General features: G+C 46.4%; 1 protein-coding gene across 1 annotated transcript in view; it reads left to right on the forward strand.

Annotated features, from left to right (window-relative positions):
* The window catches only part of TNRC6B (trinucleotide repeat containing adaptor 6B), a 221,057-nt gene that overhangs the window by 20,774 nt on the left and 183,167 nt on the right, over positions 1 to 17,116 (forward strand). Inside the window, 1 exon segment of the mRNA XM_043965071.1 lies at positions 15,860 to 15,932. The gene's annotated coding sequence lies outside the window, so the exon portion shown is untranslated.

A 17,116-nucleotide genomic window follows, 5' to 3' on the forward strand; every position in this document is an offset into this window, starting at 1 on the left:
TAGTGTCAGACTAGAGAGTCTCTCAGGCCCCTTCCTGCCCTCAGTGCTGTGGGACCCAGTTTGAAGGGACAAGATCTGGCCGTTTTGTTAACAGTGTCTGCCCCTTTTCCGTTCCTTCTCTCAGTCCTCTGGGCCATCCTTGGCTCCTGCCTGGTGTCTCTTCAGTCTGTTTTGCAAACACTGCTGTCAGGCCCCTGTCCTCTACTAGCAGTGAGGTGGGCTAGCGGACAGAGCCTGCAGTTGGAGGCACGTCTGGTTTTCCAGTTTGACTGGCGTGTAATAGCCGGTAAGGGCAGCACATTGTATCAAAGAAGGTTGAAGACATGCCTAAGGTGTTTGTATTTTATCTTCTAGACCAGGGCTTCTTAAACTTTTTCCACTGGCGACTCTTTTTCACCCAAGAGACTTTTATGCGACCCCAGGTATATAGATATATAAAATAGGTATGCATAACCTTTTATTTTTGCCAAATCGTTCCCAACCCCTACATTCAGTTACATGATCCCATATGGGATCTTGACCCACACTTGAAGAAGCTTTGGTGGGTTTTAAGCAGGAGAGGGATGTGGGTGGATCTGTGCCTTGGGAGGATTATTTTGGTAGCTCTGTGGAGGGCAAATTGGCTGGCAACTCTATCCCTGGGCACCCTTTTGAATGGAAGTCTTATCTACCTTCTTTTCCCCACACTTCTTTCTGCTCACCCACAGTGAGTAGAAAAGGAGTTGGCCTGAGTATCTTTCCTCTCCATTGCTAACTCAGGATGATTAATCTACCACCTGCCCTGGACGTCATTTGACACCCATGCCGTGCACCTCCCCCTACAGTAGCTGTAGGCCCCATCTTTTCTGGGACAGTCTCAGTTTCAAGAAAATAAAGTGTTGAGGCTTCGTGACAGAAAGATATTTCCTTAGGTGGACTCCTTATCCTGTTTTTTGGTTCAGGAAATCTTGTCATCATCATACTTGTCTAGAAGTCCTTGGACCTCCTCACATCTCCATTCCTGGTCTACCTTGGTGCTTGGCTTGTGTGTGTTCCTCTCTCTCCCTTCCTCTGACTTCAACTGAAGACCCTTTTGATACCTCAGAGCCCTTTTTGTTCTACAGTTCCACTTCTAGAAAGTGATGATAGGGGCAGCTAGGTGGCGCAGTGGATAAAGCACCAGCCCTGGATTCAGGAGGACCTGAGTTCAAATCCGGCCTCAAACACTTGACACTAGCTGTGTGACCCTGGGCAAGTCACTTAACCCCCATTGCCCCGCCAAAAAAAAAAAAGAAAGAAAGAAAGTGCCGATAGGGGCAGGTAGGTGGCACAGTGGATAAAGCACCGGCCTTGGAGTCAGGAGGACCCGAGTTCAAATCCAGACTCAGACTCAGACACTTATTAGCTGTATGACCCTAGGCAAGTCACTTAACCCCAGTTGCCTCACAAAAACAACAACAAAAAAGAAAGTGTCAATAGCAGTTCTTACCTGCTGAATGAGCACTCACTTATGATTTTGCAGTTCTTTGTAGGCCCCGCCCCTGGCTGCTGTCCGGTGCTGCCCTTGCAGCCCAGATTTAAAGCCTTCCTAAGCCCCAAGTGTGTGGATGCCATCTTTCAGCATCCCAGCCCTGAAACCCTGCCTCCCCAGGCATGCATCTCCATTCTCCCAGAAGCCCCTTCATCTTCCCTCACAGGGATTCCTAAAATCTGAGACAAGGCTCCACCACACAAAGACTGCAGATAGTGTAACATCTTTTTTTTTTTTTAATTTGAGTTTTGACAGTAAGCCGTTTCCTCTTCATAACAGAGGTGAAGAAGTAGTTTGGAGGAAAGAAAAATTAACTGTTGTAGTTTATGAAACTGTGACAAGGCAGTCATTCCAAATATCAGTCTTTAACATCCTAAGAAATAAGAGAAATGCCCTCAACAGACCTGCTTGGCTCTGCACCTCATTTATTTTTCCCAAACTCAGTTTTGTGATAAGCTCCTAAAAACCTCCATTTTTAGATTCTTTATGCACAGTTTTCCAGAAATGTTGCCCTGGAGAATAGGTGGTCAGGTTAATGATGGCCTTAACCACTTCACTTGGTACACACTTTGGAAGCTCCAGTGTATGTGCAGAGAGGTGCCTACAGTCTAGGAGGGGACATTTGTGTAACTGGGTACATTGGTGTTTTAAATTGGCATGGGGATAGAGGCCACCCTCTCTCCATTTCTTCATGGCCATTGTCATTCATGTCTTTACATAAACTTCTCCCTGAGAGGAGCCACTTGAAGCATAGCTGCCTCTGGTCTTGCTGTGGGCCTAGCCCACCCACCTCTATGTCTAGCCCTGAATGCTTTTCTGCCATGTCTTTCTTGCAAATCATCCTTGGGAATACCACAGCCTCCTCACCCTCACCCTCGGCAGGCCCTTGGGTGGCCCATGGTTGTGATTATTCCACATATACAGTATGCCGTGGCTTTCCAGAGAAGGCTGAAGGGCCTGGGTGGGCCCCTGAACTCCTTAGCTTGGATATTCACTGAGATGGTGTGTTTGGTGAACCCTTCACCTCACCTTGCTGGGATTCCTGTGTACCCTCCTCTGGAGATCTCTCCAGGGTGCTGCTCACCCGTCTCCTTCTTATAATTCTGACCCACCCTCTTTGTCCAGTCAGACAGCTCTGTGGATGGTTGTAGTTTGTACCACTTCTTGCATGCAGCTCATTGGTAGCAATAGACAGCAGCCTCTGTGGCCCACAAGTGTCGGTGTCCTTTGGTTCTCCTGCAGTTTTGATTCTTTGGAGATGGTGGTGGCTCTTGAAAAATCATTAGGTTAGTAACAGTGTTAAAAAGAGGTTTTTATAGGGGCAGCTAGGTGGCACAGTGGATAAAGCCCGGCCTTGGATTCAGGAGGACCCGAGTTCAAATCCAGCCTCAGACACTTGACACTTACTAGCTGTGTGACCCGTCCAGGGTCACTTAACCCTCATTGCCCCACCCAGAGAGGAGGAGGGAGAGAGGGATTTTTCTTTCAGGAAGGAGTATAGAATTAATGAAAGTACTACCTGGCCTACTCTCTGCCTTCTCTTAAGGTCCATCTACAGTGGCCATTATATTGTGTGTATTGGTGAGTGGGGGGTGTGCGTGTATGTAAGATCCAACAACTATTATAACTTGGACAATTTTTTTGTTAAATCGTTTTTTAGACTCTTTGTGACTGACTTCATGATCTCATTTGGGTTTTTGTTGTTGTTGTTGTTTTGGTGAGGCAATTGGGGTTAAGTGACTTGCCCAGGGTCACACAGCTAGTAAATGTCAAGGGTCTGGGGCCGGATTTGAACTCAGGTCCTCCTGACTCCAGGGCTGGTGCTCTATCCACTGTGCCACCTAGCTGCCCCTAAACAATAAATTTTTTTGGTGGGTCAATGAGGGTTAAGTGACTTGCCCAGGGTCACACAGCCAGTAAGTGTCGAGTGTCTGAGGCTGAATTTGAACTCAGGTCCTCCTGAATCCAGGGCCCCTAGCTGCCCCCCGGGGTTTTCTTGACAAAGAGACTGGAGTGGTCTGCCATTTTCTTCTCCAGGTCATTTTTAGATGAGGAAACTGAAGAACCAGGGTTAAGTGACTTGCCCAAGGTCACACAGCTAGTAAGTGTCTGAGACTAGATTTGAACTCAGGAAGATGAGTCTTCCCGATTCCAAGTCCAGTGCGCTATTCACTGTGGCTCCACCTAGCTGCCCCTAATCTGGGCAATATCATTTATTCACTTTTTCCTGTGTGGAATGTTGAGGCTAGTGTCTTCTGAAAGACTGTTGATTTTTCCAAGGAGGCCTGTAATCACGGTGGGATTCTGGGTAATCCGTTCACCACCTGCAGACAGGAGCCCTTGGAGCCTCCTCTTTTTACTGAGAGGGATTCCTTTTTTTCTTTTGAATATTGTGCAAGCCATCCTCCAAGGAACATCTTTAGTAAACATCTGTCGTCCCATTGGATGCTTCCTTTGGTGCAGTAACAAAATAGTAACAATCATAGCTGTTGATGAATTTTGTATGATTTTACAATGTGAGGGACGCTTTGAGGAGAACTGTTTAAGTTGCATTTTGTTCTCTTTATTGGGAACAAAAAATAGGCTTAGTGGAATGATTTCATTTTCTGTATCTCTGTTAGTTGTATGACTGTGAAAATGCAATCAGTGGTAGGAAATTGCTTCCAAAGAGCTTGCCTCTTTCTTTCTCCAGTTTTTCAGTAAAAATGCCTTCTGTGTCAGACAGTTAACACTTATTAAGTGCCTACTATGTGGCAGGCATGCTGCTAAGTGCTACATACCCTTCTCATAAAAATTTTAGAGGTGATAAAATAGATAGGTATGGTCTTCTGCTCTGTCTTCTTGGACTTTATTTTTTTGTTAATTGAACTCTCCATAATCCTTTACATTCAAAAGAAATCTTTTCCCCTTTGAGGGTGACACTGAACTTGTGAGCCTGGACGATCAGGAAGATGGTCATGCCCTCAGCAGGAATACGGACATTTGGAAGACGAAAGGACTTGGAGAGGAAAAACAATAAACTCGTATTTGGAATGTGGAGTTTGAGATGTCTGAGTTTGAGGACATTCCATTGGTGATATGACAGTGGAGGTCAAGAGTTTACCACTTGAGGATGTGTATCTGAGGATCATCCATGAAGATGATAATTGAATCCATGTGAGCTATTTTTCTGTGGACCTGTAACTTTTATGTCTTCAGGTTTCGTTTTTAGTAAGTGTGGACTTGAATGGCTGGCTTCCTTTGGTCATTTGTCACAGAGTTTGAAGAGCCAGAAGGGACTTTCGTGGCTAGATCTAGTCCAACCCATAATCTAAAAGGAACCCCCCACAATAATGTCCCTGAAGTAAATGGTCATCTGGCCTGTTTGAACACCTCCAAAGAGGCAAGTCCTTGGAGTAGGATTACTCCCCCCCCCCTTTTAATTGGTCATCATGAGAAGCACCAAGGGAATCACATCCATCTGGGGAAATCTGAATCTCCTGCAAGTCTTGATCTTCAGCTGCGTGCTAAATCATACTGAGGCAGTCATAGCTCTATACATGGGATGTGTGAACTCAGAATGGCTCAGAGCGGGGAAAACCCACAAGGAGGTACTATAACCTCATCTCCATCCAATTCCTTTAATAATTAAGGAATAGGGGCCGCTAGGGGGCACAGTGGATAGAGCACCAGCCCTGGAGTCAGGAGGACCTGAGTTCAAATCCGGCCTCAGACAGACGCTTGACACTTACTAGCTCTGTGACCCTGGGCAAGTCACTTAACCCCAATTGCCTCACAAAAAAAATAATAATCATTAAGGAATAAAAGTATACTTAGTTACTCATAGTTTTCATGATCTACAACAGGAAAACACCATCATCTTTTTAAAGGTTAGTGATGGAAAATTGTTAAGCTGTGAATCTTCTAAATACAAATAATCATTTTTAAATCATAAGGACACAATAACAGCAACATTGTGTGAAGATCAACTGTGATAGACTTAGCTCTTCTCAGCAATACAATGATCCAAGTCAGTTCCAAAGGACTCATGATGGAAAATGCTCTTCACATTCAGGAAAAGAACTATGGGGTCTGAATGCAGATTGAAGCAGGCTAATTTCACTGTGTGTGTGTGTGTGCATGCACACACACATGTTTCCTTTGGTTTTCTTTCTTCTTTCACAACATGACTAGTGTGGAAATGTGTTTTACATGATTGCCAAACAAATCATAAGGGCTTTTAATTAGTTCTGGTAAGTAAGACACCGAGTGTGTCTTGCTGAAATGATAACTTCCTCTTGCCAATCTTTTTTTTTTCTCCTTTTAAAAGGTTCTTTTTCCCTCATCTTCATTTCTAAACATAGCTCTCTCCTCCCCTATTAAGTGAGCTCATTCCTTTTTTTAAAGTGCCATCTCTTTTGTTTGTTTAGATTTGGTGTCTGCCTTTGTGACACCCTCTTAGGCTAAAAATGAAGAATGACTTCCCACATAGTGAGATTTCCTCCCCCCTCCCCTTTTAGTGTGGAAGTTGTCATGACTTCTTCACCATCTTTCTGGGTGCCAACGTCATTCTGCTCTGAGGATTTGTAAAACCTGCTGAGGAGCTAGAAAAAGAAGCTCAAGTAAAGCCCCAAGATCATCATTTAAAATATCTTTGTATTCCCTTGTCACTGTCCTTCTGACCCACTTCATGTCAAGGGCTGCCTTTTTTTAATCAAATGAAGACTTAGCAGAGTTTGAATACACGGAAAAAAATGTCTTTTCTTGCCTCCAGTCTGAACTGATAGAAATGATTATTGAACCGTTTCCTTATCAACAGAAACATTGCATTGGTAGCATGTGTGTGCATGAGCTCGGGCGCACACACGATGGGGGAGAGGACAGGAAAAAGGGATGAGACCCTATATGCTTTTAGAAAACAGTAACTCTTGTTAGTGATGTTGGTCAGTAAGTAAGCATTTATTAAGCACCTGCTGTGTGTCCTGAGCCCTGAGGATACAGAGGAAGATTACAGTCTCTGCCCCACAGGAGCTCAGAGTCTGGTGGAAAGGCCGACATGCAAACACCTGTGTAGCAGCCAGCCCGAGATCAGGGGATATCGGCCATGTTGCATGCATGTTCTGCAGAGGATTGTGGTTGCTTTCGGTGGTGCTCTGGATCTGATCTCTGCTGTACTCGTTTCACGTCCCCTAGGACCCACCCCACTGACTCCAGACTGTCATAGTTCAGGCTCCTCTGACCTCGACCCTCATCCATTACAGTCCCTGCCAAGCTTGTCTCCCTGGGCCCCACAGCCTTTCTTCACCCTCCGTCCATCCTTGGTACCAGTGTGAGGTCAGTTGGATCATTCCTTAAACATCTTCCATAGCCTTCCTCTGCATACCTTATCATTCCTTCCTCTCTGTAACCCTGTCTTACATTACCATTTCCTCTATGGCTCATTCTGTTTCCTGTCACACACTGTATGCTTCTTTCCAGCCGAAGGAGGTCCGTGCCCTGGAATGACCACCTCATCTGCTGCTCTCCCCTGCTGTCTGCTTCATGAAGCCCTCCAGTCATAGTTACGGGGCTCTTCAGTCTGACTCTCCTTCTTGGGAACGTGTGTTCTATTTTGAATTAGGCTAATTATAGTGCTAGAATCCTGGAGCTTTGGAGTTATTCCACTAACAGAAAGGGCTGCGGTATCAGTATTTAGGTAGACTGAAACAGTAGGGAATGTTAGACAAAAACCAAGTGACTTAGGTGGAGAGTGACGGCTGTCTCCGAATATTTGGAGGCTGGCACAGGGAAGACTGATTGTGCTTACTTTGCTCGGCCCTAATCAAACTGAGAACAACGCGTGCAGGGTGCGGAACAGCCGCACTTTCCCCACATAGAACGGCTACTCTTCGATGGCGGTGTTGCAGTGGAAGCTGGGGGGCAGGCGGAGGAAAGGCAGTAACCCCTTAGAGCTCCCCACATGACCGCGCCAGAAACCTCCAAATAATGCCATGAGAGCGGAAGCTAGCTAGCCGTTTGTCAGGAATGTTGTGGAGGGAGCCCAGGCCTGCTTCACTTAAATTCAGTTCTCAGGCAACTTAAGACATCACCCCATGATGTCATCAGTCCTCTTTGAAAATGCAGGATGAGGGGCAGCTAGGTGGTGCAGTGGATAGAGCACCGGCCCTGGAGTCAGGAGGACCTGAGTTCAGATCCAGCCTCAGGCACTTAACACTTACTAGCTGTGTGACCCCAATTGCCTCACTTAAAAAAAGAAAAAAAAGAAAATGCAGGATGAGCTACAGAGGTACAGGTGACAGACACATTGGCACTTGACACTCAGCTTGTCTGCAGAGCTAACGGTGAATGGCAGGAGCCCCACATCAGAGAAGAGGTTTGATAGGGTGAATGGCAGGCTTTGTGTTCAGGTTAAAAAGATCACCTTCACTAGGATGTGTTGGGGGTAGGCATGGCTCCACAGAGCCGTTTGTCCAGAAAACAGTGCAGGATTTGAGAGAATTACAAGCCCAGTGTGAAGCTCCCGTGATCTCAGGATGCACCAAGAGAAGCAGATGCTTACAAGAGGGGAGCCCTAGTGCAGGATGTAGAAGCTGGACTCCACCCTCATCCAGACACGCAGTGGGTGCTTTGTGCTAGGTCCTGCTTTGGAGGGAGATCAGTGACAAGTCGGAAAGGAGTCGGCATGGGGATCCAGGCTGGGGAGGGAGGATCTGGCTGGGGGAGGGCCTGGGAACATTCAACCTGAAGGCTGTGGTTGCAGGGGGGCAGCATTAGCCCTTCAGATCATTTTTGTGCATGTGGATTATATTTGTTCTAGGGCAGGACCGGGAGCAATGGGTAGAGGTGGCAAAGAGGCAGACTGAGTCTTGACATAAGGGGGTGAGGCCCACCTAGGGAGGGGAAGGTGACGGCTGGCTGAGCAGGGGGGACTCCTGGGCACGTACAAGTTGGACAAGAGGCTTTCTGTGCCCTTCCAACTCTGCGATTCCTAGTGTTGGTGAGACAGTGCTGTTCCTGCATAGATTCAGCTTCTCCTGCCTCTTGTGCCGTCGCCTCCCCATTCAGTGGTTCTAGAAATCATTTAAGGTCCAGTGAAGATGACTTGTGAATACTTAGAAAGCAGTTTATTGGTAAGCCTTTATGAAGCAGTTTCCATGTGCACGTGAGCTCTAGGGGTAGAGCCAAGGCCTGGACTTGGGATATCATTGGTACAGGGACTTCCCAGGGGAGGAAGCCCCTCTCTCAATGCTTGCTGGGGGGCACATCGTCTGTACCTTCCCATTCTAGAGAGGTTCCTGGGTACAAAGAGGCTAAGGGATATGCCCAGGACAGCCAGGATGGGTCAGAGGCAGTATTTGAACCCAGGTCTTCCTGACCTGAAAGGGGAGGCCCATCCATAAATCTCCACAAAATGAATAGAGTAGGTAAATTTTGGCAGGGAGGACACAAGCTGCTGGGGGAATCAGGGAAGCCTTCCTACAGGAAGTGGCCTTGAAACAAGGTTTTGAAGGAAATAAGGGATGCTGAGAGACTGGGATGAGGTGGGAGGGCGTTCCCAGCCTAGGGACACAGCCAGGTTCAGTGATAGGAGGTGGGGTGTCTGTGAGAAATAGCAAGAAAGTCTGTTTGGCTGGACTGGGGTACGTGGACAGGGAAGTAACTATACAGGAAGGCAGGGTAGGGAGGTTGGCACCAGACTCTAAAGTCCTTGTGCTGCCAAACAAGGTAGGAGGGAGCCACAGGCCTTTGTTGAGTAGGGGAGGGGTGTGTAAAGTGGGGGCAGAGCTGGGATCTCCAGCTGGTCCAAAGCCCTCAGCTCTTTCCATTACCCCAAGTGTTAGAGACAGGGGGAGGATAAGTGTAGGGAAGACAGGGTCACAGCAGAGTCTCTCGGTTAGAGACTGTTGCCCTGGTCCAGCCCATCACTCATTGATGTGTAACGATTGGAACGACGCCACCTGCTGGAGACTTACTGTAGGAAAGCTCCAACATGAGGAGAGGGCCTCTGAGGGCAGGACCATGCGGCTTTCTTTGGCATCAGGAAGTGATGTTGGCTTGTGGGAGGAAGAAGGGGGAGGCTGGTGCGCTGGCTGACTCTTTCCTGAGGACTCTGGTAGAGAAGAGAGCTAGGAATGCGCTCTCCCTTTAATAGATAGAGGAATCTAGGCCTTTCTTTCTCTCTTTACCAAATTCTTATTCTCCTTAATAAATGCTTAAAAGTCTAACTCTTACTAAAGCTTATAATCTATTGGCGACCACTCATTGGATATTTTAGACAGACTAGCTAGAATTTTAGCCCTTACAGATGGCAGCTCTTTTTGATGCACTATTGTAATTCCTGTAGGACCCTCGAAATTGTGGGAGTTTTCCTTATAATGTTTTGAGTCTGCATAAGGAATTGTTCGTTCTTGTCACGAGGCCCAACACGACTTATTTGGAAGTCCTCTTCGTTGCGTGTAAACAAATACTCTGCATCTCCTTGGATTGCGAGCTTTTCTCTGTGTTGATCCTGTGACCCTCCCAATAGCGGGACTCTCCATCCTCTGCTTGGGTCCAGATCCTCTCTGCTTCCTGGGGGTTGGGCCTTTCCAGTGGCCAGCAGGAGCTTTTCCCTTGACCTCTCCACTATTCCTCAGTGACCATCCTGCTTTATTTTCTCATCACAGACTTAGGATAGTGTCCCTGAAGCCATTTGAGCCTGTTTGCACCCACCCCCATCTCCCTCTTGACTCCCTTTGTTTGGATGGCCCTCTGCTTGAGTTGGTTTTCCATGACTTGTACATGTACAGCAACAGCAGGTTAAGATCTCTGTGGAAAACAGGGGTCTTTGCTTCAGGTCGATGCTTAGGGTCTTTAAGGAACACTCTGTGATTAGGCCTGTGAGAAGAGCAGTGAATTTGGAGTCAGAAGGCCTGGGTTCAAATTCTGGGCTCTTTCACTTATCACTTGGGCAACTGTGGGAGCGAGGACCTTCATTTCTCTGAACCTGTTCCCTAATCATTGAAACCTTCAATAATATCTAAGTTCTCTTCCAACTTTGAACCCCATGTGTTTGCTGTGACCATCTCTCTTTGTGGTCTGCTAATAGCTTCAGAAGTAGACAGGGTGCTGGACGGGTATGGCAGGCAGTGACCCTGCACATGAGGCTGTTTCTAGTTTGTGGCATAGGGAGGCTGGCGCAGGAACAAGAGGCTGTGGCAAATGGGAATGCTCTTAGTCAATGGCTGTTCTGTGAGTGGGGAAGATGGCAGAGGATGGCTTGGCTTTTTAAAGCCACTTCATCCAGAAGAACTATGTCTTTTTTTTTTTTTTTAAGTGAGGCAATTGGGGTTAAGTGACTTGCCCAGGGTCACACAGCTAGTAAGTGTTAAGTGTCTGAGGCCAGATTTGAACTCAGGTCCTCCTGACTCCAGGGCCGGTGCTCTATCCACTGCGCCACCTAGCTGCCCCAGAACTATGTCTTTTTAAAGGTTCGCTTTTCTTTGGATTAAATGTTGCCCTTGTAGTTTTTGGTGTACTTGTTTTGCTTAATAACATAAAGATGCAATAGTTTAGGCAGCTGCAGAGTACCAGATATTTATGTGATGTCATATATCATCTAATGTGATACAACTGAAAATGAAAATGAGACCAAAAGGGCTATGTAAGCGTCCCACCTGGAATAATCGCTGTTTGGGATACTATCAGGTTATCTCTTCTTGTCGTGTGATTATTCTGCTGTCTTAGTCACCAGATGTCAGCTTTAGAAGGCCTTTCAGGGGGCATCTGGTCCCTGATGCCTGAATAGGCACATCCCTTGTGAGCAGTGGGGCTGCTTCTCCTTGGAGCTCTCCGGAGATGAGGACTTCCTCCCTCCAGAGGCCTGTTCTGCTCTGAGACATCTCTAGTTGCTGGGAGGTTTTTCCTCGGGCTCTGGGGGAGAAGCCTGTCAGATGCCTGAAGACAGCGATGTGGCCACCTCCCCTCTTCACGTTAAATCTTCCCAATAACCTGTTCTCCTCACCAGCCTGGGTGGCATCCTCTGGTTATTCTCCAGTTTGTCACCGTCTTTCCTGAAATATAGCATCCTGTGGATGGGGAGGTCCTGCAGGTGCCCCTGTTTTCAGGTTACAGTGGGCTGCAGTAGATAGTACTGATTACAGAAGAGTTTGTCCTGACCATTGCATCAAAAAACCAAGCGGATGAAAAGTCTACTGCCTGTATTACAGCAGACACTTGAGTGGATGCACCAGATAGAGCTCGTCTGTTACTGTGCATCTGTGGGACAGATCGATGAAGGAGTTGGACAGCAAGAGGGGAGTGGCTGGATTTCCTTCAGGAGATGACACAAGTCCTGTGGATGATGATGCCAAGCTCCCCTGAAAACAGAAGTCAGTCTTTTTAACACCAACAGTCTGCTGGTGCCGCCCACCACATAGCGGCCAAACAAAGAATTAAAAATGAGTGTTGCACAAAGGGCTACAGGAAGATGCATGGCAGGTAGTAGGTAGTGGGGTGACAACGCCTAACCCCAAAACTCGATGCTGATTTTTGCCAGTCCTTTGTCTCACAGAGCAGTTCTAATTAGTTTACTGTTCTGGTCAATTGAGGCTTTACTCTGTTGGTGTCTTTGGTTTTATGAGTGTTCCTGAAGTAAATCAGTCAGTCCCTTTGGCCTTTGGGACAGCCAGACCACATGCACAAGTGTCAGAAATGTTTGTGTCATAGTCATTGTTTATTTTTAGAAGTTATGTTGACATCCCAGTTCCCTCTTGTTGTTAGTTTTAGTTTCACTTTCCCTTGAAAAGGATCTTTCTTATCCTCTTAAGAGTTCTTAATCTAGATTAACCTCCAGACAGGAAAAATAGACGTTGCATTTGTTTTTTCTTTTAAACCTAAGTCAAAGAAGTATTTTCTATTGTTGTCTTTGAATCCATAAGCCGTCGTTTTCAGTGATAAAATACCTTCGGGCAGCTCCAGGTCTATGAAGCAATGAGCATGTTTAGAGTGGAATCATTGAGGGCCAGGAGTCAAATGGAAAGTCTGTCGTTGAGTATTTTTCTTTGAACCACTCTTCACAGTAAAGGACCCTTTTCTTGTCGCAGTGAATAGTGGGCTTCACTGGCCAGAGATGAACTCTGTGCAAACTTCCTACGGAAAATGGTTTGGGAACTGTTTTTGCCCTGTCCACAAATAGGAGAACAGTCTCCCCTGGCTATTGCCAAAGAGCAACATGGATGAGGTGGACGTGAAGCCTGGTTTTAAGGCAATGAATTAAGGAGTGTTTAAAGTTTTTAACCCTGTGACAGTGAGAACACCTTGCAGCCACTAAAGAGGCTGCCAGAGCAGCGGCAGGCAGTGATTTGGGAGACCCTTACCAGAGGATTCAAAGGATTGCCCAAGAAAGCTAAGCTTCTCCTCCCCCCGCTTGGCCTTGGTGAGGGAGGTGCCCAGCACCTGCTAAAATCCAGAAATACCGGCATAACCGGTGGCTTTGGAGCCTTAGATGGAGGAAGGACAGCGGCAGTGATCGATCCATTATGGTCCTCAGAGTCAGGGGCTCCTGCCATGTTCAGCTCTGCCTCTGGACTTTTGTTCATGCTGTTTCCTCTTCTTATTCCACTGATGCCTCTCCAGAGCCTACCTGTTCTTCATCCCTCAGCCCCAGGCCCAACCGTTTTCATGAAGCCTTCTCCTTTCAGCCTATGTCACTCTCTCTGTCTTTGGAATTTCTAGTTTATTTTTACTTAGTACCAAATAGTTTGAAAACGCTTGCTTGGTTTTCAGTTGCTCCCTGTATATTAATTTTGTTTCCTCCACTAACATATTGGGCAGCAGTTCCCATTTATATAACTTATAATGAAGTCATTTAATTTCTTTGTTAGCAGCCAGGTGAAGTAGATATTGCAACTAGTATTACTGCCCAAATACAGGAAACGTAAGACCCAGAACGGGAAGGTGATTGGTGCCCATCGGATGTTGGACTGGACTTCTCCCTGATCTCACATACAGTGTTGTTTTTACAATATGAGTTCTCAATGAGGATTCATGTTTTTCAAACAAAGAATCCTCCTTTGGATTTTGAATTTCTCTAACATTTATGCTACAGCTAAGTAGATACATAAACACAACTAGCTTTTGGGGGATCATTGGAGAAGGTATAGAGCTTCAGCTTTATTCAGAATGTAGGAGTCAATATCATATCTAAATAGAATGTAAGAAAAGGAAACTTTGGGGGATGTAACCGAGTGCTCTGTGAAGAGGGCAGACACTGAAGGTGACCAGGAGCTGACGTGGAGCTGAGGGAGAGCCCAGGGAGATGGCCACCAGCCACTGTCAGCACCTGTGCCCATCACACAGGGACCTAGAGCCAGGCTTGTGAAGAAAACCAGTTCACCATCAGGATTCATTGTGACCCCCAATCCACAGGAGAGGCTGCACCCAATGAGTTTTAATAAGCATTAATAAGATCTGAGCGTATGCACTACAATCAACTCTGTGCCGCACCTACAAGAAGGACTATTCCTGCCTTCAGGATTATCTGAAAAAAGTGAAAGGGGACCAGTGCTTAGTGGCTGGAAGAAAAAATGGAAGGGGCAGTGTCGTGTAGACAGGTAATGACTGGAAAAGAGCAGCAGCTGTTCTGTAAGATTATAAAAGGACCAAGGACGATCATAAGGAGTGTAGAAAATCCATTTAGAACCATTTTTCTTATTTGCTTGTTCTGTCACTTGGCTGAACTCTAATGGCCAGAGTAGTCTGAGGCCTTTCCAGGATGGGAGAGCTTCAGGTCCACCTTGCGTAGCATGCTATCGGTCTGGCCTTCAGTGAGGGAGAATCACTTATTTATTGAGAACCCTGCTTCTTCACTTAGAAACAACTGTTTGTGATCCTAGTGGGGAAATGGCATCTTGTATATTTTTTATCATGTGCCACATCGATTTCATCTTTAGGTAAAGTTTTCATTGACAACAAAAAAAAAACTTTTAAAAAAGAAAAGAAGGTTTTTAGCACACTTGCTCAAAAATAAAGTCCCAAGGCAGAATCGAAAAGCTTGGTGTTCAATTTGGAACTCAGTTTTAAACCATGAATATTGAAAATTGTTTTTAATGTAATTGAGGAAAAAATAAAATACTAGAAAAAATAAACAAAAACTTGGTGTTATTATCTAGCTGCCAGAGCAGGGTGGTTTAATGTAAGCAACGATTTGGAATCTAGAGTCGAAGTAAAATTTGTCCATTACCCAGAGTTCTTGGTTATTTAAAAATAACAAACAGCAATTTGCCCCAAATACCAAGACAGAAGTTCCTTCTCCAACTTGAGGCAGTATTCTTGGCCTGACATGCTGCAAAGCACTGGGACCATATCTTAAATGTGTAATAAACACATGCATTTGGGCCTAAGCCATTTGGCTTCGGTGTAGTGCATTATTGTGAGTCTTCTCCCATCTGGTTCAGGCAGATGGGGCCCTGCCCAGGCTTCCCTCTCTCTTTCCTGCAGTTCATGTTGGGGGGAGGACCTTTGACTCTTGGTGGCTGTTTTCTGAGGATGGAGAGCCGGGGGCCAGCTCCTGAAAGCTTTGGTTTTGTCCCCCACCCCTGTCTCGGTCTTGAGGCTTGAAGTCAGGCAAGCAGCCAGAGAGGAGGGAAACGGGTCTTCAGAAATGCCCTAATAAAACACGGGACTTGGAGTTTCAGGGCTGAAACGTTTTCATGTCTTAAATGGCAACTGCAGTCATGAGAGTGTGGATGTTGTTGGATTTGAAGGGGGCTTTCGGTTCAGTTGCTCATCCATGAATGTGCTGGAGCTAAGGAAGCTGCTAATACTCATAGTTGATACTAGTTCTTTCACTAGGCTGCTGCAGGGAAGACTCTGGGCTTTGGACTAAAACCAGTGCTCCACTGAATCACAGACTGGTAGGCAGTGGTGACAAATGCTGATCCAAAATGAATTCCCAGGAGGCTCAGAATAGAGAAGCATTTTGGTCTTGTTCTTGTCTTCAGACTTGTGTATTCAGATCATTATCACCAGGGGTGGTGGACAGTTCTAAAGATGAAGCCTGGTGCCCCTTATCAGTCTGACTGAACAATTGCGTTCCTTCGCATGTCTCTGGAAACCAGGCCATTTCGACCTCTACATGAGTCCTGGACACAACTCCAGCCAATTTGGGGGGGGGGGGGAGGTGGGGGGGGGGACTTGAATCAAAGAAGGAAAGTTTGCTTTTTTTTTTTTAGAAAAAACTAAACAGCAAAAGCATGAGATCTCAACTTGTTCTTCGGTGTTTTTAAAGAAAAGTTATTATTTTATTGGACTTTTTGTCTGGATGAGATGTTAGATTCTTCTATAAATTGGTGCTATAAACACCACTGATTGAGATTTTCTTCTTTTCAGGATTTTGTTTTTGCACTGAATGTAGCCTGGATTGATCCTCAGGGGCTTCAAGAGCCCTAGGATACTGTCAAAGGTAAATCCAATACATTTTTATCAGTTCTATGCTAAGAATGAATGAGCCAGTGGATGGAGCACTGGCCCTGGAGTCAGGAGGACCTGAGATCAAATCCAGCCTCAGACACTTGGCACTAACTAGCTGTGTGATCCTAGGCGAGCCATTTAACCCTAGTTGTGACCTATCTCTGGCTCCCCATTGCATGTACGATGGAGTTCAAGTTCCTGAGTACGTTGGGGAGAAAGCAGCTGGGGAAATAGCTGGATGGGGTAGAAAAGTCAGTAGAAGACGTCTTTTTTCAAAAGCCTGGAAGGAACCTTAAAAGTCATCTAGTCCAACTCCCTCATTTGACAGGTGAGGAAACTGAGGTCCCGAGAGGTAATTAAGTGACCTGCCCAGATAACAGAGGTGGTAAGTAGCAGAGCTAGGTTTTGAGCCCCGGTCCTCTGACTTCAGATGCAGTGTTCTTTCTCCTGGAAAAAGCCAGTGGTGAGGGGGAGATGTGGAGATGATTGATGGGCAGGGTCTCAGCGGGGGGCATCAGAGGAGATCAGGTCAAGGGCATAGCTCCCTCTAAAACAGGGAGAAAGGAGTAGAGAATTGGAGAGGGTACTGGGAACTGGCGCTGAGAAATAGTTTATGGGTCGAATGTCCACAAGGAGGAAAAAAGGCCTCCCCAGCAGAGTGAATATTGAGGTGGGGGGTTGAAGGCCGTGCTCGGGAAGCAGGACACAGTGTCTGGGCAGGAACAGTGTGAAGGGGAGGGGTTAAAAGGAGGGCTGATGCTGTGGAGGGAAGACAGACTTCCTGATCCTTGCAGAGGGAGGGATTGGGGAGAGGAAAAGAAAAGAACTAAGCTGTCTGAGGCAGCTGGGGGCGGATTTGTTTGGCTGAACAAATCATATCATGTGAGAAATGACCAGAGAGACCATTTTGGAGAATTCTGGGAAGTTTGAACTGATTCAGTGAAGTGAGCCGAACGAGGAGAAACATTTCTATGAGGCTAGTGATATTGTCATGAAACACCCCTAAGAAATCCAACCTCGGCTGGCCGTGAGCAGCCCCTCGTCCCAGGGACAGAGGATGAAGGATGTCACCCACCTGCTACACAAGGTTGGGGGACCCAGCAGGGTAGAAGGAGACAGATACTTTTAGATGTGCAGATGTGTTTTGTTTGGTGAAGTTTATTTGATCCCATTTTT

Source organism: Dromiciops gliroides, chromosome 5 (assembly GCF_019393635.1).
Source record: "Dromiciops gliroides isolate mDroGli1 chromosome 5, mDroGli1.pri, whole genome shotgun sequence".
NCBI classification, from domain to species: domain Eukaryota; kingdom Metazoa; phylum Chordata; class Mammalia; order Microbiotheria; family Microbiotheriidae; genus Dromiciops; species Dromiciops gliroides.